This window comes from Phyllobates terribilis, unplaced genomic scaffold, assembly GCF_046119375.1.
Source record: "Phyllobates terribilis strain yellow unplaced genomic scaffold, ASM4611937v1 Scaffold_602__1_contigs__length_984359, whole genome shotgun sequence".
Classification (NCBI taxonomy): domain Eukaryota; kingdom Metazoa; phylum Chordata; class Amphibia; order Anura; family Dendrobatidae; genus Phyllobates; species Phyllobates terribilis.
In genome coordinates, this window is record NW_027363362.1 from 421,645 (window position 1) to 443,628 (window position 21,984).

Sequence of the window (21,984 nt, forward strand, 5' to 3'; positions counted from 1 at the left end):
CCAGAAGGCCCGGAATAAGGGTGTGTGCGAAGAAAGAAAATTTGAAGTGCTTGTGCAAATGTGCCATAAACTCAAGTGGGGTTCCCAATCCCAGTGAGTTAAGGCACCCCAGGGTCACCACTCCTGGGGCACTTCACACTTCGGGCTTTCGATCTTCCCCGGCCCAATGGCGTCGATCCTGGGGGGCCATGCTTTCCACCAGATGACTATATTAGCCACCTGGCGTACTAACAAGCGCCTAAACCCCAGTGTGCATAATGTATCAATCTACTAGGGCGGCCAACATCCAAAACCGCCTTTTCGAAAGATACTACACTTGATCTTAGCCAAAAGGCCGAGAAGCGATAACCAGAATTGGTTTCAAACTACGGAGCCACCCAAGGATCCTGAAAAGTCCATTTGTGGAGATGAGCTCCTGGACTCCCGTTAAGAAGACATGTTGTCAACCTCTAGATCCCTTACATGCCTGCACTTTTCGGCTTGCTGCTGCTGCAATCCACGCGTTTTAGATCTGCATAACTCCACCTCTTTAAACACAGCACCTTCACCCCCTGCTGTTCCCACCCGCCTCAACACCGTTGGAAGGGAGGAGAACCAATTAAGGTGGGGGGTGGGGTGGAACGAGCAGCTGTCTACCCTTAGCAGGAGGGCTCCTGATTACATACCTCTCCTGCTGCTGCTGCTGCTGGCTGTCCAGCAGCAGACTGAAGGTGGCTGCTGCTGTGCACAGGTATATAAAGGCTCAGAGCCTATTATGACACGCGCAGCCAGCGTTCCATTGCCACATTCCATCTACTGCAGGCAGGATACCTGGCTGGCTGAATGTCGCTGAGAAGCTCACAGAGACCGCCATAAGCAACAGTTTAACAGAATGCCACAGACTAATCAACCAAACTTTTTGGGTTGGGTTCTCTTTTATAGTCTGCAGGCATTAAATGAAAGAAGTCAGTGTTCCAGCAGAGGGAGACAACGTTTCAGAAAAGGCATTGTAGCAAACCAAAAAAGAAATTTTAAGCGCAGCAGAGTAACCAGCGCACATACCTGTTAGCTCAGGTGAGTTTAAAAGGCTGCTGTTGATAACAAGGGCATTTGCTAAATAGATGGTGTGTGTGCAACAATATACTGAAAGGTCAATTATATTGTGCAGCTTATCTCACCACCTGTAGTTATTTAGGTGAAAGCTCCAAAATGCTTGCCTAATATGTCTGTTTATCCAAAAGGAAGTAAAAAGGGAGAGCTAGAAAGATAGCATTGCATCACATTACATGGCAATGCAATGCACAGTTGCTGAAGTTGAACCAAAATGAGCTTGTAATCTGGCTTCTGCAACTTTGAACATGAAAAATCCAATGAGGAGAAGAAAAGCAAAGCCAAAGAGTCCATCCCAAAATCCGACAAACAAGCAAAATGAACAAAAAACATTGAATTCAATTCTTTCTGATTTTAGAAACTGCATTAAAGAAGGGGTGCACCGGTCCTGGAGATACTGCAATACCAGGTCAATGCGTGGAGTGGACAGAGCAAGCTCTTTTTCCATCTCCCTGTTCTAAAAATCCATTTAATATATGGTCCCCAGATAGGGGACGTATCAGATATTAAACTGATAAGAACAGATACTACACTTGATCTTAGCCAAAAGGCCGAGAAGCGATAACCAGAATTGGTTTCAAACTACGGAGCCACCCAAGGATCCTGAAAAGTCCATTTGTGGAGATGAGCTCCTGGACTCCCGTTAAGAAGACATGTTGTCAACCTCTAGATCCCTTACATGCCTGCACTTTTCGGCTTGCTGCTGCTGCAATCCACGCGTTTTAGATCTGCATAACTCCACCTCTTTAAACACAGCACCTTCACCCCCTGCTGTTCCCACCCGCCTCAACACCGTTGGAAGGGAGGAGAACCAATTAAGGCGGGGGGTGGGGTGGAACGAGCAGCTGTCTACCCTTAGCAGGAGGGCTCCTGATTACATTCCTCTCCTGCTGCTGCTGCTGCTGGCTGTCCAGCAGCAGACTGAAGGTGGCTGCTGCTGTGCACAGGTATATAAAGGCTCAGAGCCTATTATGACACGCGCAGCCAGCGTTCCATTGCCACATTCCATCTACTGCAGGCAGGATACCTGGCTGGCTGAATGTCGCTGAGAAGCTCACAGAGACCGCCATAAGCAACAGTTTAACAGAATGCCACAGACTAATCAACCAAACTTTTTCGGTTGGGTTCTCTTTTATAGTCTGCAGGCATTAAATGAAAGAAGTCAGTGTTCCAGCAGAGGGAGACAACGTTTCAGAAAAGGCATTGTAGCAAACCAAAAAAGAAATTTTAAGCGCAGCAGAGTAACCAGCGCACATACCTGTTAGCTCAGGTGAGTTTAAAAGGCTGCTGTTGATAACAAGGGCATTTGCTAAATAGATGGTGTGTGTGCAACAATATACTGAAAGGTCAATTATATTGTGCAGCTTATCTCACCACCTGTAGTTATTTAGGTGAAAGCTCCAAAATGCTTGCCTAATATGTCTGTTTATCCAAAAGGAAGTAAAAAGGGAGAGCTAGAAAGATAGCATTGCATCACATTACATGGCAATGCAATGCACAGTTGCTGAAGTTGAACCAAAATGAGCTTGTAATCTGGCTTCTGCAACTTTGAACATGAAAAATCCAATGAGGAGAAGAAAAGCAAAGCCAAAGAGTCCATCCCAAAATCCGACAAACAAGCAAAATGAACAAAAAACATTGAATTCAATTCTTTCTGATTTTAGAAACTGCATTAAAGAAGGGGTGCACCGGTCCTGGAGATACTGCAATACCAGGTCAATGCGTGGAGTGGACAGAGCAAGCTCTTTTTCCATCTCCCTGTTCTAAAAATCCATTTAATATATGGTCCCCAGATAGGGGACGTATCAGATATTAAACTGATAAGAACAGATACTACACTTGATCTTAGCCAAAAGGCCGAGAAGCGATAACCAGAATTGGTTTCAAACTACGGAGCCACCCAAGGATCCTGAAAAGTCCATTTGTGGAGATGAGCTCCTGGACTCCCGTTAAGAAGACATGTTGTCAACCTCTAGATCCCTTACATGCCTGCACTTTTCGGCTTGCTGCTGCTGCAATCCACGCGTTTTAGATCTGCATAACTCCACCTCTTTAAACACAGCACCTTCAACCCCTGCTGTTCCCACCCGCCTCAACACCGTTGGAAGGGAGGAGAACCAATTAAGGCGGGGGGTGGGGTGGAACGAGCAGCTGTCTACCCTTAGCAGGAGGGCTCCTGATTACATACCTCTCCTGCTGCTGCTGCTGCTGGCTGTCCAGCAGCAGACTGAAGGTGGCTGCTGCTGTGCACAGGTATATAAAGGCTCAGAGCCTATTATGACACGCGCAGCCAGCGTTCCATTGCCACATTCCATCTACTGCAGGCAGGATACCTGGCTGGCTGAATGTCGCTGAGAAGCTCACAGAGACCGCCATAAGCAACAGTTTAACAGAATGCCACAGACTAATCAACCAAACTTTTTGGGTTGGGTTCTCTTTTATAGTCTGCAGGCATTAAATGAAAGAAGTCATTGTTCCAGCAGAGGGAGACAACGTTTCAGAAAAGGCATTGTAGCAAACCAAAAAAGAAATTTTAAGCGCAGCAGAGTAACCAGCGCACATACCTGTTAGCTCAGGTGAGTTTAAAAGGCTGCTGTTGATAACAAGGGCATTTGCTAAATAGATGGTGTGTGTGCAACAATATACTGAAAGGTCAATTATATTGTGCAGCTTATCTCACCACCTGTAGTTATTTAGGTGAAAGCTCCAAAATGCTTGCCTAATATGTCTGTTTATCCAAAAGGAAGTAAAAAGGGAGAGCTAGAAAGATAGCATTGCATCACATTACATGGCAATGCAATGCACAGTTGCTGAAGTTGAACCAAAATGAGCTTGTAATCTGGCTTCTGCAACTTTGAACATGAAAAATCCAATGAGGAGAAGAAAAGCAAAGCCAAAGAGTCCATCCCAAAATCCGACAAACAAGCAAAATGAACAAAAAACATTGAATTCAATTCTTTCTGATTTTAGAAACTGCATTAAAGAAGGGGTGCACCGGTCCTGGAGATACTGCAATACCAGGTCAATGCGTGGAGTGGACAGAGCAAGCTCTTTTTCCATCTCCCTGTTCTAAAAATCCATTTAATATATGGTCCCCAGATAGGGGACGTATCAGATATTAAACTGATAAGAACAGATACTACACTTGATCTTAGCCAAAAGGCCGAGAAGCGATAACCAGAATTGGTTTCAAACTACGGAGCCACCCAAGGATCCTGAAAAGTCCATTTGTGGAGATGAGCTCCTGGACTCCCGTTAAGAAGACATGTGGTCAACCTCTAGATCCCTTACATGCCTGCACTTTTCGGCTTGCTGCTGCTGCAATCCACGCGTTTTAGATCTGCATAACTCCACCTCTTTAAACACAGCACCTTCACCCCCTGCTGTTCCCACCCGCCTCAACACCGTTGGAAGGGAGGAGAACCAATTAAGGCGGGGGGTGGGGTGGAACGAGCAGCTGTCTACCCTTAGCAGGAGGGCTCCTGATTACATACCTCTCCTGCTGCTGCTGCTGCTGCTGGCTGTCCAGCAGCAGACTGAAGGTGGCTGCTGCTGTGCACAGGTATATAAAGGCTCAGAGCCTATTATGACACGCGCAGCCAGCGTTCCATTGCCACATTCCATCTACTGCAGGCAGGATACCTGGCTGGCTGAATGTCGCTGAGAAGCTCACAGAGACCGCCATAAGCAACAGTTTAACAGAATGCCACAGACTAATCAACCAAACTTTTTGGGTTGGGTTCTCTTTTATAGTCTGCAGGCATTAAATGAAAGAAGTCAGTGTTCCAGCAGAGGGAGACAACGTTTCAGAAAAGGCATTGTAGCAAACCAAAAAAGAAATTTTAAGCGCAGCAGAGTAACCAGCGCACATACCTGTTAGCTCAGGTGAGTTTAAAAGGCTGCTGTTGATAACAAGGGCATTTGCTAAATAGATGGTGTGTGTGCAACAATATACTGAAAGGTCAATTATATTGTGCAGCTTATCTCACCACCTGTAGTTATTTAGGTGAAAGCTCCAAAATGCTTGCCTAATATGTCTGTTTATCCAAAAGGAAGTAAAAAGGGAGAGCTAGAAAGATAGCATTGCATCACATTACATGGCAATGCAATGCACAGTTGCTGAAGTTGAACCAAAATGAGCTTGTAATCTGGCTTCTGCAACTTTGAACATGAAAAATCCAATGAGGAGAAGAAAAGCAAAGCCAAAGAGTCCATCCCAAAATCCGACAAACAAGCAAAATGAACAAAAAACATTGAATTCAACTCTTTCTGATTTTAGAAACTGCATTAAAGAATGGGTGCACCGGTCCTGGAGATACTGCAATACCAGGTCAATGCGTGGAGTGGACAGAGCAAGCTCTTTTTCCATCTCCCTGTTCTAAAAATCCATTTAATATATGGTCCCCAGATAGGGGACGTATCAGATATTAAACTGATAAGAACAGATACTACACTTGATCTTAGCCAAAAGGCCGAGAAGCGATAACCAGAATTGGTTTCAAACTACGGAGCCACCCAAGGATCCTGAAAAGTCCATTTGTGGAGATGAGCTCCTGGACTCCCGTTAAGAAGACATGTTGTCAACCTCTAGATCCCTTACATGCCTGCACTTTTCGGCTTGCTGCTGCTGCAATCCACGCGTTTTAGATCTGCATAACTCCACCTCTTTAAACACAGCACCTTCACCCCCTGCTGTTCCCACCCGCCTCAACACCGTTGGAAGGGAGGAGAACCAATTAAGGCGGGGGGTGGGGTGGAACGAGCAGCTGTCTACCCTTAGCAGGAGGGCTCTTGATTACATTCCTCTCCTGCTGCTGCTGCTGCTGGCTGTCCAGCAGCAGACTGAAGGTGGCTGCTGCTGTGCACAGGTATATAAAGGCTCAGAGCCTATTATGACACGCGCAGCCAGCGTTCCATTGCCACATTCCATCTACTGCAGGCAGGATACCTGGCTGGCTGAATGTCGCTGAGAAGCTCACAGAGACCGCCATAAGCAACAGTTTAACAGAATGCCACAGACTAATCAACCAAACTTTTTGGGTTGGGTTCTCTTTTATAGTCTGCAGGCATTAAATGAAAGAAGTCAGTGTTCCAGCAGAGGGAGACAACGTTTCAGAAAAGGCATTGTAGCAAACCAAAAAAGAAATTTTAAGCGCAGCAGAGTAACCAGCGCACATACCTGTTAGCTCTGGTGAGTTTAAAAGGCTGCTGTTGATAACAAGGGCATTTGCTAAATAGATGGTGTGTGTGCAACAATATACTGAAAGGTCAATTATATTGTGCAGCTTATCTCACCACCTGTAGTTATTTAGGTGAAAGCTCCAAAATGCTTGCCTAATATGTCTGTTTATCCAAAAGGAAGTAAAAAGGGAGAGCTAGAAAGATAGCATTGCATCACATTACATGGCAATGCAATGCACAGTTGCTGAAGTTGAACCAAAATGAGCTTGTAATCTGGCTTCTGCAACTTTGAACATGAAAAATCCAATGAGGAGAAGAAAAGCAAAGCCAAAGAGTCCATCCCAAAATCCGACAAACAAGCAAAATGAACAAAAAACATTGAATTCAACTCTTTCTGATTTTAGAAACTGCATTAAAGAAGGGGTGCACCGGTCCTGGAGATACTGCAATACCAGGTCAATGCGTGGAGTGGACAGAGCAAGCTCTTTTTCCATCTCCCTGTTCTAAAAATCCATTTAATATATGGTCCCCAGATAGGGGACGTATCAGATATTAAACTGATAAGAACAGATACTACACTTGATCTTAGCCAAAAGGCCGAGAAGCGATAACCAAAATTGGTTTCAAACTACGGAGCCACCCAAGGATCCTGAAAAGTCCATTTGTGGAGATGAGCTCCTGGACTCCCGTTAAGAAGACATGTTGTCAACCTCTAGATCCCTTACATGCCTGCACTTTTCGGCTTGCTGCTGCTGCAATCCACGCGTTTTAGATCTGCATAACTCCACCTCTTTAAACACAGCACCTTCACCCCCTGCTGTTCCCACCCGCCTCAACACCGTTGGAAGGGAGGAGAACCAATTAAGGCGGGGGGTGGGGTGGAACGAGCAGCTGTCTACCCTTAGCAGGAGGGCTCCTGATTACATACCTCTCCTGCTGCTGCTGCTGCTGGCTGTCCAGCAGCAGACTGAAGGTGGCTGCTGCTGTGCACAGGTATATAAAGGCTCAGAGCCTATTATGACACGCGCAGCCAGCGTTCCATTGCCACATTCCATCTACTGCAGGCAGGATACCTGGCTGGCTGAATGTCGCTGAGAAGCTCACAGAGACCGCCATAAGCAACAGTTTAACAGAATGCCACAGACTAATCAACCAAACTTTTTGGGTTGGGTTCTCTTTTATAGTCTGCAGGCATTAAATGAAAGAAGTCAGTGTTCCAGCAGAGGGAGACAACGTTTCAGAAAAGGCATTGTAGCAAACCAAAAAAGAAATTTTAAGCGCAGCAGAGTAACTAGCGCACATACCTGTTAGCTCAGGTGAGTTTAAAAGGCTGCTGTTGATAACAAGGGCATTTGCTAAATAGATGGTGTGTGTGCAACAATATACTGAAAGGTCAATTATATTGTGCAGCTTATCTCACCACCTGTAGTTATTTAGGTGAAAGCTCCAAAATGCTTGCCTAATATGTCTGTTTATCCAAAAGGAAGTAAAAAGGGAGAGCTAGAAAGATAGCATTGCATCACATTACATGGCAATGCAATGCACAGTTGCTGAAGTTGAACCAAAATGAGCTTGTAATCTGGCTTCTGCAACTTTGAACATGAAAAATCCAATGAGGAGAAGAAAAGCAAAGCCAAAGAGTCCATCCCAAAATCCGACAAACAAGCAAAATGAACAAAAAACATTGAATTCAATTCTTTCTGATTTTAGAAACTGCATTAAAGAAGGGGTGCACCGGTCCTGGAGATACTGCAATACCAGGTCAATGCGTGGAGTGGACAGAGCAAGCTCTTTTTCCATCTCCCTGTTCTAAAAATCCATTTAATATATGGTCCCCAGATAGGGGACGTATCAGATATTAAACTGATAAGAACAGATACTACACTTGATCTTAGCCAAAAGGCCGAGAAGCGATAACCAGAATTGGTTTCAAACTACGGAGCCACCCAAGGATCCTGAAAAGTCCATTTGTGGAGATGAGCTCCTGGACTCCCGTTAAGAAGACATGTTGTCAACCTCTAGATCCCTTACATGCCTGCACTTTTCGGCTTGCTGCTGCTGCAATCCACGCGTTTTAGATCTGCATAACTCCACCTCTTTAAACACAGCACCTTCAACCCCTGCTGTTCCCACCCGCCTCAACACCGTTGGAAGGGAGGAGAACCAATTAAGGCGGGGGGTGGGGTGGAACGAGCAGCTGTCTACCCTTAGCAGGAGGGCTCCTGATTACATACCTCTCCTGCTGCTGCTGCTGCTGGCTGTCCAGCAGCAGACTGAAGGTGGCTGCTGCTGTGCACAGGTATATAAAGGCTCAGAGCCTATTATGACACGCGCAGCCAGCGTTCCATTGCCACATTCCATCTACTGCAGGCAGGATACCTGGCTGGCTGAATGTCGCTGAGAAGCTCACAGAGACCGCCATAAGCAACAGTTTAACAGAATGCCACAGACTAATCAACCAAACTTTTTGGGTTGGGTTCTCTTTTATAGTCTGCAGGCATTAAATGAAAGAAGTCATTGTTCCAGCAGAGGGAGACAACGTTTCAGAAAAGGCATTGTAGCAAACCAAAAAAGAAATTTTAAGCGCAGCAGAGTAACCAGCGCACATACCTGTTAGCTCAGGTGAGTTTAAAAGGCTGCTGTTGATAACAAGGGCATTTGCTAAATAGATGGTGTGTGTGCAACAATATACTGAAAGGTCAATTATATTGTGCAGCTTATCTCACCACCTGTAGTTATTTAGGTGAAAGCTCCAAAATGCTTGCCTAATATGTCTGTTTATCCAAAAGGAAGTAAAAAGGGAGAGCTAGAAAGATAGCATTGCATCACATTACATGGCAATGCAATGCACAGTTGCTGAAGTTGAACCAAAATGAGCTTGTAATCTGGCTTCTGCAACTTTGAACATGAAAAATCCAATGAGGAGAAGAAAAGCAAAGCCAAAGAGTCCATCCCAAAATCCGACAAACAAGCAAAATGAACAAAAAACATTGAATTCAATTCTTTCTGATTTTAGAAACTGCATTAAAGAAGGGGTGCACCGGTCCTGGAGATACTGCAATACCAGGTCAATGCGTGGAGTGGACAGAGCAAGCTCTTTTTCCATCTCCCTGTTCTAAAAATCCATTTAATATATGGTCCCCAGATAGGGGACGTATCAGATATTAAACTGATAAGAACAGATACTACACTTGATCTTAGCCAAAAGGCCGAGAAGCGATAACCAGAATTGGTTTCAAACTACGGAGCCACCCAAGGATCCTGAAAAGTCCATTTGTGGAGATGAGCTCCTGGACTCCCGTTAAGAAGACATGTGGTCAACCTCTAGATCCCTTACATGCCTGCACTTTTCGGCTTGCTGCTGCTGCAATCCACGCGTTTTAGATCTGCATAACTCCACCTCTTTAAACACAGCACCTTCACCCCCTGCTGTTCCCACCCGCCTCAACACCGTTGGAAGGGAGGAGAACCAATTAAGGCGGGGGGTGGGGTGGAACGAGCAGCTGTCTACCCTTAGCAGGAGGGCTCCTGATTACATACCTCTCCTGCTGCTGCTGCTGCTGGCTGTCCAGCAGCAGACTGAAGGTGGCTGCTGCTGTGCACAGGTATATAAAGGCTCAGAGCCTATTATGACACGCGCAGCCAGCGTTCCATTGCCACATTCCATCTACTGCAGGCAGGATACCTGGCTGGCTGAATGTCGCTGAGAAGCTCACAGAGACCGCCATAAGCAACAGTTTAACAGAATGCCACAGACTAATCAACCAAACTTTTTGGGTTGGGTTCTCTTTTATAGTCTGCAGGCATTAAATGAAAGAAGTCAGTGTTCCAGCAGAGGGAGACAACGTTTCAGAAAAGGCATTGTAGCAAACCAAAAAAGAAATTTTAAGCGCAGCAGAGTAACCAGCGCACATACCTGTTAGCTCAGGTGAGTTTAAAAGGCTGCTGTTGATAACAAGGGCATTTGCTAAATAGATGGTGTGTGTGCAACAATATACTGAAAGGTCAATTATATTGTGCAGCTTATCTCACCACCTGTAGTTATTTAGGTGAAAGCTCCAAAATGCTTGCCTAATATGTCTGTTTATCCAAAAGGAAGTAAAAAGGGAGAGCTAGAAAGATAGCATTGCATCACATTACATGGCAATGCAATGCACAGTTGCTGAAGTTGAACCAAAATGAGCTTGTAATCTGGCTTCTGCAACTTTGAACATGAAAAATCCAATGAGGAGAAGAAAAGCAAAGCCAAAGAGTCCATCCCAAAATCCGACAAACAAGCAAAATGAACAAAAAACATTGAATTCAACTCTTTCTGATTTTAGAAACTGCATTAAAGAAGGGGTGCACCGGTCCTGGAGATACTGCAATACCAGGTCAATGCGTGGAGTGGACAGAGCAAGCTCTTTTTCCATCTCCCTGTTCTAAAAATCCATTTAATATATGGTCCCCAGATAGGGGACGTATCAGATATTAAACTGATAAGAACAGATACTACACTTGATCTTAGCCAAAAGGCCGAGAAGCGATAACCAGAATTGGTTTCAAACTACGGAGCCACCCAAGGATCCTGAAAAGTCCATTTGTGGAGATGAGCTCCTGGACTCCCGTTAAGAAGACATGTTGTCAACCTCTAGATCCCTTACATGCCTGCACTTTTCGGCTTGCTGCTGCTGCAATCCACGCGTTTTAGATCTGCATAACTCCACCTCTTTAAACACAGCACCTTCACCCCCTGCTGTTCCCACCCGCCTCAACACCGTTGGAAGGGAGGAGAACCAATTAAGGTGGGGGGTGGGGTGGAACGAGCAGCTGTCTACCCTTAGCAGGAGGGCTCCTGATTACATTCCTCTCCTGCTGCTGCTGCTGCTGGCTGTCCAGCAGCAGACTGAAGGTGGCTGCTGCTGTGCACAGGTATATAAAGGCTCAGAGCCTATTATGACACGCGCAGCCAGCGTTCCATTGCCACATTCCATCTACTGCAGGCAGGATACCTGGCTGGCTGAATGTCGCTGAGAAGCTCACAGAGACCGCCATAAGCAACAGTTTAACAGAATGCCACAGACTAATCAACCAAACTTTTTGGGTTGGGTTCTCTTTTATAGTCTGCAGGCATTAAATGAAAGAAGTCAGTGTTCCAGCAGAGGGAGACAACGTTTCAGAAAAGGCATTGTAGCAAACCAAAAAAGAAATTTTAAGCGCAGCAGAGTAACCAGCGCACATACCTGTTAGCTCAGGTGAGTTTAAAAGGCTGCTGTTGATAACAAGGGCATTTGCTAAATAGATGGTGTGTGTGCAACAATATACTGAAAGGTCAATTATATTGTGCAGCTTATCTCACCACCTGTAGTTATTTAGGTGAAAGCTCCAAAATGCTTGCCTAATATGTCTGTTTATCCAAAAGGAAGTAAAAAGGGAGAGCTAGAAAGATAGCATTGCATCACATTACATGGCAATGCAATGCACAGTTGCTGAAGTTGAACCAAAATGAGCTTGTAATCTGGCTTCTGCAACTTTGAACATGAAAAATCCAATGAGGAGAAGAAAAGCAAAGCCAAAGAGTCCATCCCAAAATCCGACAAACAAGCAAAATGAACAAAAAACATTGAATTCAACTCTTTCTGATTTTAGAAACTGCATTAAAGAAGGGGTGCACCGGTCCTGGAGATACTGCAATACCAGGTCAATGCGTGGAGTGGACAGAGCAAGCTCTTTTTCCATCTCCCTGTTCTAAAAATCCATTTAATATATGGTCCCCAGATAGGGGACGTATCAGATATTAAACTGATAAGAACAGATACTACACTTGATCTTAGCCAAAAGGCCGAGAAGCGATAACCAAAATTGGTTTCAAACTACGGAGCCACCCAAGGATCCTGAAAAGTCCATTTGTGGAGATGAGCTCCTGGACTCCCGTTAAGAAGACATGTTGTCAACCTCTAGATCCCTTACATGCCTGCACTTTTCGGCTTGCTGCTGCTGCAATCCACGCGTTTTAGATCTGCATAACTCCACCTCTTTAAACACAGCACCTTCACCCCCTGCTGTTCCCACCCGCTTCAACACCGTTGGAAGGGAGGAGAACCAATTAAGGCGGGGGGTGGGGTGGAACGAGCAGCTGTCTACCCTTAGCAGGAGGGCTCCTGATTACATACCTCTCCTGCTGCTGCTGCTGCTGGCTGTCCAGCAGCAGACTGAAGGTGGCTGCTGCTGTGCACAGGTATATAAAGGCTCAGAGCCTATTATGACACGCGCAGCCAGCGTTCCATTGCCACATTCCATCTACTGCAGGCAGGATACCTGGCTGGCTGAATGTCGCTGAGAAGCTCACAGAGACCGCCATAAGCAACAGTTTAACAGAATGCCACAGACTAATCAACCAAACTTTTTGGGTTGGGTTCTCTTTTATAGTCTGCAGGCATTAAATGAAAGAAGTCAGTGTTCCAGCAGAGGGAGACAACGTTTCAGAAAAGGCATTGTAGCAAACCAAAAAAGAAATTTTAAGCGCAGCAGAGTAACCAGCGCACTTACCTGTTAGCTCAGGTGAGTTTAAAAGGCTGCTGTTGATAACAAGGGCATTTGCTAAATAGATGGTGTGTGTGCAACAATATACTGAAAGGTCAATTATATTGTGCAGCTTATCTCACCACCTGTAGTTATTTAGGTGAAAGCTCCAAAATGCTTGCCTAATATGTCTGTTTATCCAAAAGGAAGTAAAAAGGGAGAGCTAGAAAGATAGCATTGCATCACATTACATGGCAATGCAATGCACAGTTGCTGAAGTTGAACCAAAATGAGCTTGTAATCTGGCTTCTGCAACTTTGAACATGAAAAATCCAATGAGGAGAAGAAAAGCAAAGCCAAAGAGTCCATCCCAAAATCCGACAAACAAGCAAAATGAACAAAAAACATTGAATTCAATTCTTTCTGATTTTAGAAACTGCATTAAAGAAGGGGTGCACCGGTCCTGGAGATACTGCAATACCAGGTCAATGCGTGGAGTGGACAGAGCAAGCTCTTTTTCAATCTCCCTGTTCTAAAAATCCATTTAATATATGGTCCCCAGATAGGGGACGTATCAGATATTAAACTGATAAGAACAGATACTACACTTGATCTTAGCCAAAAGGCCGAGAAGCGATAACCAGAATTGGTTTCAAACTACGGAGCCACCCAAGGATCCTGAAAAGTCCATTTGTGGAGATGAGCTCCTGGACTCCCGTTAAGAAGACATGTTGTCAACCTCTAGATCCCTTACATGCCTGCACTTTTCGGCTTGCTGCTGCTGCAATCCACGCGTTTTAGATCTGCATAACTCCACCTCTTTAAACACAGCACCTTCACCCCCTGCTGTTCCCACCCGCCTCAACACCGTTGGAAGGGAGGAGAACCAATTAAGGCGGGGGGTGGGGTGGAACAAGCAGCTGTCTACCCTTAGCAGGAGGGCTCCTGATTACATACCTCTCCTGCTGCTGCTGCTGCTGGCTGTCCAGCAGCAGACTGAAGGTGGCTGCTGCTGTGCACAGGTATATAAAGGCTCAGAGCCTATTATGACACGCGCAGCCAGCGTTCCATTGCCACATTCCATCTACTGCAGGCAGGATACCTGGCTGGCTGAATGTCGCTGAGAAGCTCACAGAGACCGCCATAAGCAACAGTTTAACAGAATGCCACAGACTAATCAACCAAACTTTTTGGGTTGGGTTCTCTTTTATAGTCTGCAGGCATTAAATGAAAGAAGTCAGTGTTCCAGCAGAGGGAGACAACGTTTCAGAAAAGGCATTGTAGCAAACCAAAAAAGAAATTTTAAGCGCAGCAGAGTAACCAGCGCACATACCTGTTAGCTCAGGTGAGTTTAAAAGGCTGCTGTTGATAACAAGGGCATTTGCTAAATAGATGGTGTGTGTGCAACAATATACTGAAAGGTCAATTATATTGTGCAGCTTATCTCACCACCTGTAGTTATTTAGGTGAAAGCTCCAAAATGCTTGCCTAATATGTCTGTTTATCCAAAAGGAAGTAAAAAGGGAGAGCTAGAAAGATAGCATTGCATCACATTACATGGCAATGCAATGCACAGTTGCTGAAGTTGAACCAAAATGAGCTTGTAATCTGGCTTCTGCAACTTTGAACATGAAAAATCCAATGAGGAGAAGAAAAGCAAAGCCAAAGAGTCCATCCCAAAATCCGACAAACAAGCAAAATGAACAAAAAACATTGAATTGAATTCTTTCTGATTTTAGAAACTGCATTAAAGAAGGGGTGCACCGGTCCTGGAGATACTGCAATACCAGGTCAATGCGTGGAGTGGACAGAGCAAGCTCTTTTTCAATCTCCCTGTTCTAAAAATCCATTTAATATATGGTCCCCAGATAGGGGACGTATCAGATATTAAACTGATAAGAACAGATACTACACTTGATCTTAGCCAAAAGGCCGAGAAGCGATAACCAGAATTGGTTTCAAACTACGGAGCCACCCAAGGATCCTGAAAAGTACATTTGTGGAGATGAGCTCCTGGACTCCCGTTAAGAAGACATGTTGTCAACCTCTAGATCCCTTACATGCCTGCACTTTTCGGCTTGCTGCTGCTGCAATACACGCGTTTTAGATCTGCATAACTCCACCTCTTTAAACACAGCACCTTCACCCCCTGCTGTTCCCACCCGCCTCAACACCGTTGGAAGGGAGGAGAACCAATTAAGGCGGGGGGTGGGGTGGAACAAGCAGCTGTCTACCCTTAGCAGGAGGGCTCCTGATTACATACCTCTCCTGCTGCTGCTGCTGCTGGCTGTCCAGCAGCAGACTGAAGGTGGCTGCTGCTGTGCACAGGTATATAAAGGCTCAGAGCCTATTATGACACGCGCAGCCAGCGTTCCATTGCCACATTCCATCTACTGCAGGCAGGATACCTGGCTGGCTGAATGTCGCTGAGAAGCTCACAGAGACCGCCATAAGCAACAGTTTAACAGAATGCCACAGACTAATCAACCAAACTTTTTGGGTTGGGTTCTCTTTTATAGTCTGCAGGCATTAAATGAAAGAAGTCAGTGTTCCAGCAGAGGGAGACAACGTTTCAGAAAAGGCATTGTAGCAAACCAAAAAAGAAATTTTAAGCGCAGCAGAGTAACCAGCGCACATACCTGTTAGCTCAGGTGAGTTTAAAAGGCTGCTGTTGATAACAAGGGCATTTGCTAAATAGATGGTGTGTGTGCAACAATATACTGAAAGGTCAATTATATTGTGCAGCTTATCTCACCACCTGTAGTTATTTAGGTGAAAGCTCCAAAATGCTTGCCTAATATGTCTGTTTATCCAAAAGGAAGTAAAAAGGGAGAGCTAGAAAGATAGCATTGCATCACATTACATGGCAATGCAATGCACAGTTGCTGAAGTTGAACCAAAATGAGCTTGTAATCTGGCTTCTGCAACTTTGAACATGAAAAATCCAATGAGGAGAAGAAAAGCAAAGCCAAAGAGTCCATCCCAAAATCCGACAAACAAGCAAAATGAACAAAAAACATTGAATTCAATTCTTTCTGATTTTAGAAACTGCATTAAAGAAGGGGTGCACCGGTCCTGGAGATACTGCAATACCAGGTCAATGCGTGGAGTGGACAGAGCAAGCTCTTTTTCCATCTCCCTGTTCTAAAAATCCATTTAATATATGGTCCCCAGATAGGGGACGTATCAGATATTAAACTGATAAGAACAGATACTACACTTGATCTTAGCCAAAAGGCCGAGAAGCGATAACCAGAATTGGTTTCAAACTACGGAGCCACCCAAGGATCCTGAAAAGTCCATTTGTGGAGATGAGCTCCTGGACTCCCGTTAAGAAGACATGTTGTCAACCTCTAGATCCCTTACATGCCTGCACTTTTCGGCTTGCTGCTGCTGCAATCCACGCGTTTTAGATCTGCATAACTCCACCTATTTAAACACAGCACCTTCACCCCCTGCTGTTCCCACCCGCCTCAACACCGTTGGAAGGGAGGAGAACCAATTAAGGCGGGGGGTGGGGTGGAACGAGCAGCTGTCTACCCTTAGCAGGAGGGCTCCTGATTACATACCTCTCCTGCTGCTGCTGCTGCTGGCTGTCCAGCAGCAGACTGAAGGTGGCTGCTGCTGTGCACAGGTAAATAAAGGCTCAGAGCCTATTATGACACGCGCAGCCAGCGTTCCATTGCCACATTCCATCTACTGCAGGCAGGATACCTGGCTGGCTGAATGTCGCTGAGAAGCTCACAGAAACCGCCATAAGCAACAGTTTAACAGAATGCCACAGACTAATCAACCAAACTTTTTGGGTTGGGTTCTCTTTTATAGTCTGCAGGCATTAAATGAAAGAAGTCAGTGTTCCAGCAGAGCGAGACAACGTTTCAGAAAAGGCATTGTAGCAAACCAAAAAAGAAATTTTAAGCGCAGCAGAGTAACCAGCGCACATACCTGTTAGCTCAGGTGAGTTTAAAAGGCTGCTGTTGATAACAAGGGCATTTGCTAAATAGATGGTGTGTGTGCAACAATATACTGAAAGGTCAATTATATTGTGCAGCTTATCTCACCACCTGTAGTTATTTAGGTGAAAGCTCCAAAATGCTTGCCTAATATGTCTGTTTATCCAAAAGGAAGTAAAAAGGGAGAGCTAGAAAGATAGCATTGCATCACATTACATGGCAATGCAATGCACAGTTGCTGAAGTTGAACCAAAATGAGCTTGTAATCTGGCTTCTGCAACTTTGAACATGAAAAATCCAATGAGGAGAAGAAAAGCAAAGCCAAAGAGTCCATCCCAAAATCCGACAAACAAGCAAAATGAACAAAAAACATTGAATTCAATTCTTTCTGATTTTAGAAACTGCATTAAAGAAGGGGTGCACCGGTCCTGGAGATACTGCAATACCAGGTCAATGCGTGGAGTGGACAGAGCAAGCTCTTTTTCCATCTCCCTGTTCTAAAAATCCATTTAATATATGGTCCCCAGATAGGGGACGTATCAGATATTAAACTGATAAGAACAGATACTACACTTGATCTTAGCCAAAAGGCCGAGAAGCGATAACCAGAATTGGTTTCAAACTACGGAGCCACCCAAGGATCCTGAAAAGTCCATTTGTGGAGATGAGCTCCTGGACTCCCGTTAAGAAGACATGTTGTCAACCTCTAGATCCCTTACATGCCTGCACTTTTCGGCTTGCTGCTGCTGCAATCCACGCGTTTTAGATCTGCATAACTCCACCTCTTTAAACACAGCACCTTCACCCCCTGCTGTTCCCACCCGCCTCAACACCGTTGGAAGGGAGGAGAACCAATTAAGGCGGGGGGTGGGGTGGAACGAGCAGCTGTCTACCCTTAGCAGGAGGGCTCCTGATTACATACCTCTCCTGCTGCTGCTGCTGCTGGCTGTCCAGCAGCAGACTGAAGGTGGCTGCTGCTGTGCACAGGTATATAAAGGCTCAGAGCCTATTATGACACGCGCAGCCAGCGTTCCATTGCCACATTCCATCTACTGCAGGCAGGATACCTGGCTGGCTGAATGTCGCTGAGAAGCTCACAGAGACCGCCATAAGCAACAGTTTAACAGAATGCCACAGACTAATCAACCAAACTTTTTGGGTTGGGTTCTCTTTTATAGTCTGCAGGCATTAAATGAAAGAAGTCAGTGTTCCAGCAGAGGGAGACAACGTTTCAGAAAAGGCATTGTAGCAAACCAAAAAAGAAATTTTAAGCGCAGCAGAGTAACCAGCGCACATACCTGTTAGCTCAGGTGAGTTTAAAAGGCTGCTGTTGATAACAAGGGCATTTGCTAAATAGACGGTGTGTGTGCAACAATATACTGAAAGGTCAATTATATTGTGCAGCTTATCTCACCACCTGTAGTTATTTAGGTGAAAGCTCCAAAATGCTTGCCTAATATGTCTGTTTATCCAAAAGGAAGTAAAAAGGGAGAGCTAGAAAGATAGCATTGCATCACATTACATGGCAATGCAATGCACAGTTGCTGAAGTTGAACCAAAATGAGCTTGTAATCTGGCTTCTGCAACTTTGAACATGAAAAATCCAATGAGGAGAAGAAAAGCAAAGCCAAAGAGTCCATCCCAAAATCCGACAAACAAGCAAAATGAACAAAAAACATTGAATTCAATTCTTTCTGATTTTAGAAACTGCATTAAAGAAGGGGTGCACCGGTCCTGGAGATACTGCAATACCAGGTCAATGCGTGGAGTGGACAGAGCAAGCTCTTTTTCCATCTCCCTGTTCTAAAAATCCATTTAATATATGGTCCCCAGATAGGGGACGTATCAGATATTAAACTGATAAGAACAGATTCCTTTTTTTTTTCTTTTCGAAAGCCCGAATTCGTGTACAAAACCCGAGTGCGCTTAAAAAAGTGACAAGTGCCACAAAAAAAGTGCACTAGGATGCTGGTCTTCTTGAAACCCTCTCCAAAAGGAGAAGGGTCCCCCAAACCATTCCCCTTCCCTCCGAGCCAAAAGGCCACAGCGAGGAACAGGGACAAAAAGCCACCTCCAGCCGAAGCCAGAGGCGACCCAATCTTACCCCCAGCACCTGCCCGAGTTCTCACCCGAGCAAGGCACTGGGAGCCAAAGACTGTGCTCCCCTCCCGGAAGAGGGGAGCCAACAACGCTCTCCTCCCGAAAGAGGAGAGCCAGGGGGGTTCAGGGGGGAGCGGAACCTGATGGCCACACACTCCCCCCCTAGACCTGCCAAGAGAGGAACCCGTAAGGGAACCGCATCCCGACAAAATCCTAGTAGGACGTGACACACGTGAATAAGTGGACACACAGTGACAAAGAAATTAAATAAATAGTGAAGGTTTCACAGTATAATACTGCCCGGACCTTCGACCGGGAATTGAAAAATTCCCCATCCTAAGGCCAGAAGGCCCGGAATAAGGGTGTGTGCGAAGAAAGAAAATTTGAAGTGCTTGTGCAAATGTGCCATAAACTCAAGTGGGGTTCCCAATCCCAGTGAGTTAAGGCACCCCAGGGTCACCACTCCTGGGGCACTTCACACTTCGGGCTTTCGATCTTCCCCGGCCCAATGGCGTCGATCCTGGGGGGCCATGCTTTCCACCAGATGACTATATTAGCCACCTGGCGTACTAACAAGCGCCTAAACCCCAGTGTGCATAATGTATCAATCTACTAGGGCGGCCAACATCCAAAACCGCCTTTTCGAAAGATACTACACTTGATCTTAGCCAAAAGGCCGAGAAGCGATAACCAGAATTGGTTTCAAACTACGGAGCCACCCAAGGATCCTGAAAAGTCCATTTGTGGAGATGAGCTCCTGGACTCCCGTTAAGAAGACATGTTGTCAACCTCTAGATCCCTTACATGCCTGCACTTTTCGGCTTGCTGCTGCTGCAATCCACGCGTTTTAGATCTGCATAACTCCACCTCTTTAAACACAGCACCTTCACCCCCTGCTGTTCCCACCCGCCTCAACACCGTTGGAAGGGAGGAGAACCAATTAAGGCGGGGGGTGGGGTGGAACGAGCAGCTGTCTACCCTTAGCAGGAGGGCTCCTGATTACATACCTCTCCTGCTGCTGCTGCTGCTGGCTGTCCAGCAGCAGACTGAAGGTGGCTGCTGCTGTGCACAGGTATATAAAGGCTCAGAGCCTATTATGACACGCGCAGCCAGCGTTCCATTGCCACATTCCATCTACTGCAGGCAGGATACCTGGCTGGCTGAATGTCGCTGAGAAGCTCACAGAGACCGCCATAAGCAACAGTTTAACAGAATGCCACAGACTAATCAACCAAACTTTTTGGGTTGGGTTCTCTTTTATAGTCTGCAGGCATTAAATGAAAGAAGTCAGTGTTCCAGCAGAAGGAGACAAAGTTTCAGAAAAGGCATTGTAGCAAACCAAAAAAGAAATTTTAAGCGCAGCAGAGTAACCAGCGCACATACCTGTTAGCTCAGGTGAGTTTAAAAGGCTGCTGTTGATAACAAGGGCATTTGCTAAATAGACGGTGTGTGTGCAACAATATACTGAAAGGTCAATTATATTGTGCAGCTTATCTCACCACCTGTAGTTATTTAGGTGAAAGCTCCAAAATGCTTGCCTAATATGTCTGTTTATCCAAAAGGAAGTAAAAAGGGAGAGCTAGAAAGATAGCATTGCATCACATTACATGGCAATGCAATGCACAGTTGCTGAAGTTGAACCAAAATGAGCTTGTAATCTGGCTTCTGCAACTTTGAACATGAAAAATCCAATGAGGAGAAGAAAAGCAAAGCCAAAGAGTCCATCCCAAAATCCGACAAACAAGCAAAATGAACAAAAAACATTGAATTCAATTCTTTCTGATTTTAGAAACTGCATTAAAGAAGGGGTGCACCGGTCCTGGAGATACTGCAATACCAGGTCAATGCGTGGAGTGGACAGAGCAAGCTCTTTTTCCATCTCCCTGTTCTAAAAATCCATTTAATATATGGTCCCCAGATAGGGGACGTATCAGATATTAAACTGATAAGAACAGATTTTTATTTTTTTTTTCCTCAGATTAAGACCCACATTAATTTATGCATCATAGCGCATATTCACATAACGGGTTCTCAAATCATCATTCGGAAAAACAAAAACAAAATCCCAAAAAACACAACCCTGCAATTAACTGTTACTTACTGTAAGAAGTCCAATGTGAAAAGTTCCAGAGTGCTTCTGCTGCTGTCTCACCATACTTCTTTTTATCCAATAAATAGGCATAAAACAGTCTAGCAAGAAAAATCTTTCTGCATTCCATGGGGGAAAAAACAATCTTTTTAAAAATCACCAAATTCCGAACGTCCCATAAAACCTCTTTATATATGACAAAAATAATCCAGCTTGCCCGCTTCCTTTGCGAGTACTTAAAATCTTGACCTATTAAAATCCTTTCAAAATCGAAACAATGAAAACCAACTAAAGCAACAAACATACGTGACAACAAGGTAAAAACTTTTTTAGCAAAAAAACAGTCCCAAAAAATATGCTGTATTGTTTCCACCTTATTGCAACCTTCCCTAGGACATAGTTCTTGAACCTTTATCCCCCGGTCATTCAAAAAAGCCCTTGTTGGCAAGCATCCATGCAACGCCATCCAGGTTACATCCTTCTGTCTGTTGCTGATTCCACGCATGAAAAAAAGCTTCCACACCTGTCCAGACTGTGCATTATTACAAAACGGCACATCAGATAACATCTCCTTCTACTTAATACCTGAGACAATCAGTTTTTTGTCCGGTCTAACCATGGAGCTTATCCCATTTTGATCATAGAAGGACCTAAGCACCACATAAAAAAACGGTATCACAAACGAAACTGGTTTTCTTAAATCCTTCTCACACCAGCTCCATTTCTGGAAAAGCCGTCCTAAATATTTGCACATGTCCGCAGTCCTGTTATTGCACTGGGATAATTTATAAATGTTCAAAAAATAATGCATTCTTAAAAATAAGTCAATGTTAGGAAAATCACAACCCCCATTTTCCACAGAACACATAACCATTCCTCTTCTTAGTTTCTCCATTTTGGATCCCCAAAAAAACACAAACAGTTTCCTTGTCACTCTCTTTGTCCAAAGCACAGCAGGTGGGAAAATCAAAGCAGTGTACAGCAGAAGCGGGAGAATCACAGACTTGATTACCAGCACTTTCCCTCTCAGCGACAGGTTCCTTAGTTTCCAAAAGTTCAACTTCTGATCCA

At 45.0% G+C, this 21,984-nt stretch overlaps 15 non-coding genes and 2 pseudogenes across 15 annotated transcripts; all 17 read right to left on the reverse strand.

Annotated features, from left to right (window-relative positions):
- Positions 1-254: 254 nt before the first annotated feature.
- On the reverse strand, positions 255-346 carry LOC141233715 (U2 spliceosomal RNA; annotated as a pseudogene).
- Positions 347-1,461: 1,115 nt separating this feature from the next.
- Positions 1,462-1,652, reverse strand: LOC141233515 (U2 spliceosomal RNA). The gene has a single exon (XR_012299590.1). It is a non-coding gene; the product is annotated as a U2 spliceosomal RNA (small nuclear RNA).
- Positions 1,653-2,767: 1,115 nt separating this feature from the next.
- Positions 2,768-2,958, reverse strand: LOC141233527 (U2 spliceosomal RNA). The gene has a single exon (XR_012299601.1). It is a non-coding gene; the product is annotated as a U2 spliceosomal RNA (small nuclear RNA).
- A 1,115-nt stretch (positions 2,959-4,073) lies between these two features.
- On the reverse strand, positions 4,074-4,264 carry LOC141233538 (U2 spliceosomal RNA). The gene has a single exon (XR_012299612.1). It is a non-coding gene; the product is annotated as a U2 spliceosomal RNA (small nuclear RNA).
- A 1,118-nt stretch (positions 4,265-5,382) lies between these two features.
- On the reverse strand, positions 5,383-5,573 carry LOC141233593 (U2 spliceosomal RNA). Its single transcript, XR_012299666.1, has one exon. It is a non-coding gene; the product is annotated as a U2 spliceosomal RNA (small nuclear RNA).
- Positions 5,574-6,688: 1,115 nt separating this feature from the next.
- On the reverse strand, positions 6,689-6,879 carry LOC141233549 (U2 spliceosomal RNA). Its single transcript, XR_012299623.1, has one exon. It is a non-coding gene; the product is annotated as a U2 spliceosomal RNA (small nuclear RNA).
- Positions 6,880-7,994: 1,115 nt separating this feature from the next.
- LOC141233560 (U2 spliceosomal RNA) lies at positions 7,995-8,185 on the reverse strand. Its single transcript, XR_012299634.1, has one exon. It is a non-coding gene; the product is annotated as a U2 spliceosomal RNA (small nuclear RNA).
- Positions 8,186-9,300: 1,115 nt separating this feature from the next.
- Positions 9,301-9,491, reverse strand: LOC141233572 (U2 spliceosomal RNA). The gene has a single exon (XR_012299646.1). It is a non-coding gene; the product is annotated as a U2 spliceosomal RNA (small nuclear RNA).
- Positions 9,492-10,606: 1,115 nt separating this feature from the next.
- LOC141233583 (U2 spliceosomal RNA) lies at positions 10,607-10,797 on the reverse strand. Its single transcript, XR_012299657.1, has one exon. It is a non-coding gene; the product is annotated as a U2 spliceosomal RNA (small nuclear RNA).
- Positions 10,798-11,912: 1,115 nt separating this feature from the next.
- On the reverse strand, positions 11,913-12,103 carry LOC141233595 (U2 spliceosomal RNA). The gene has a single exon (XR_012299668.1). It is a non-coding gene; the product is annotated as a U2 spliceosomal RNA (small nuclear RNA).
- A 1,115-nt stretch (positions 12,104-13,218) lies between these two features.
- LOC141233616 (U2 spliceosomal RNA) lies at positions 13,219-13,409 on the reverse strand. Its single transcript, XR_012299689.1, has one exon. It is a non-coding gene; the product is annotated as a U2 spliceosomal RNA (small nuclear RNA).
- A 1,115-nt stretch (positions 13,410-14,524) lies between these two features.
- On the reverse strand, positions 14,525-14,715 carry LOC141233618 (U2 spliceosomal RNA). Its single transcript, XR_012299691.1, has one exon. It is a non-coding gene; the product is annotated as a U2 spliceosomal RNA (small nuclear RNA).
- A 1,115-nt stretch (positions 14,716-15,830) lies between these two features.
- Positions 15,831-16,021, reverse strand: LOC141233606 (U2 spliceosomal RNA). The gene has a single exon (XR_012299679.1). It is a non-coding gene; the product is annotated as a U2 spliceosomal RNA (small nuclear RNA).
- Positions 16,022-17,136: 1,115 nt separating this feature from the next.
- On the reverse strand, positions 17,137-17,327 carry LOC141233617 (U2 spliceosomal RNA). The gene has a single exon (XR_012299690.1). It is a non-coding gene; the product is annotated as a U2 spliceosomal RNA (small nuclear RNA).
- A 1,115-nt stretch (positions 17,328-18,442) lies between these two features.
- LOC141233691 (U2 spliceosomal RNA) lies at positions 18,443-18,626 on the reverse strand. Its single transcript, XR_012299753.1, has one exon. It is a non-coding gene; the product is annotated as a U2 spliceosomal RNA (small nuclear RNA).
- A 794-nt stretch (positions 18,627-19,420) lies between these two features.
- LOC141233716 (U2 spliceosomal RNA) lies at positions 19,421-19,512 on the reverse strand (annotated as a pseudogene).
- Positions 19,513-20,627: 1,115 nt separating this feature from the next.
- On the reverse strand, positions 20,628-20,824 carry LOC141233685 (U2 spliceosomal RNA). The gene has a single exon (XR_012299748.1). It is a non-coding gene; the product is annotated as a U2 spliceosomal RNA (small nuclear RNA).
- Positions 20,825-21,984: the final 1,160 nt, after the last annotated feature.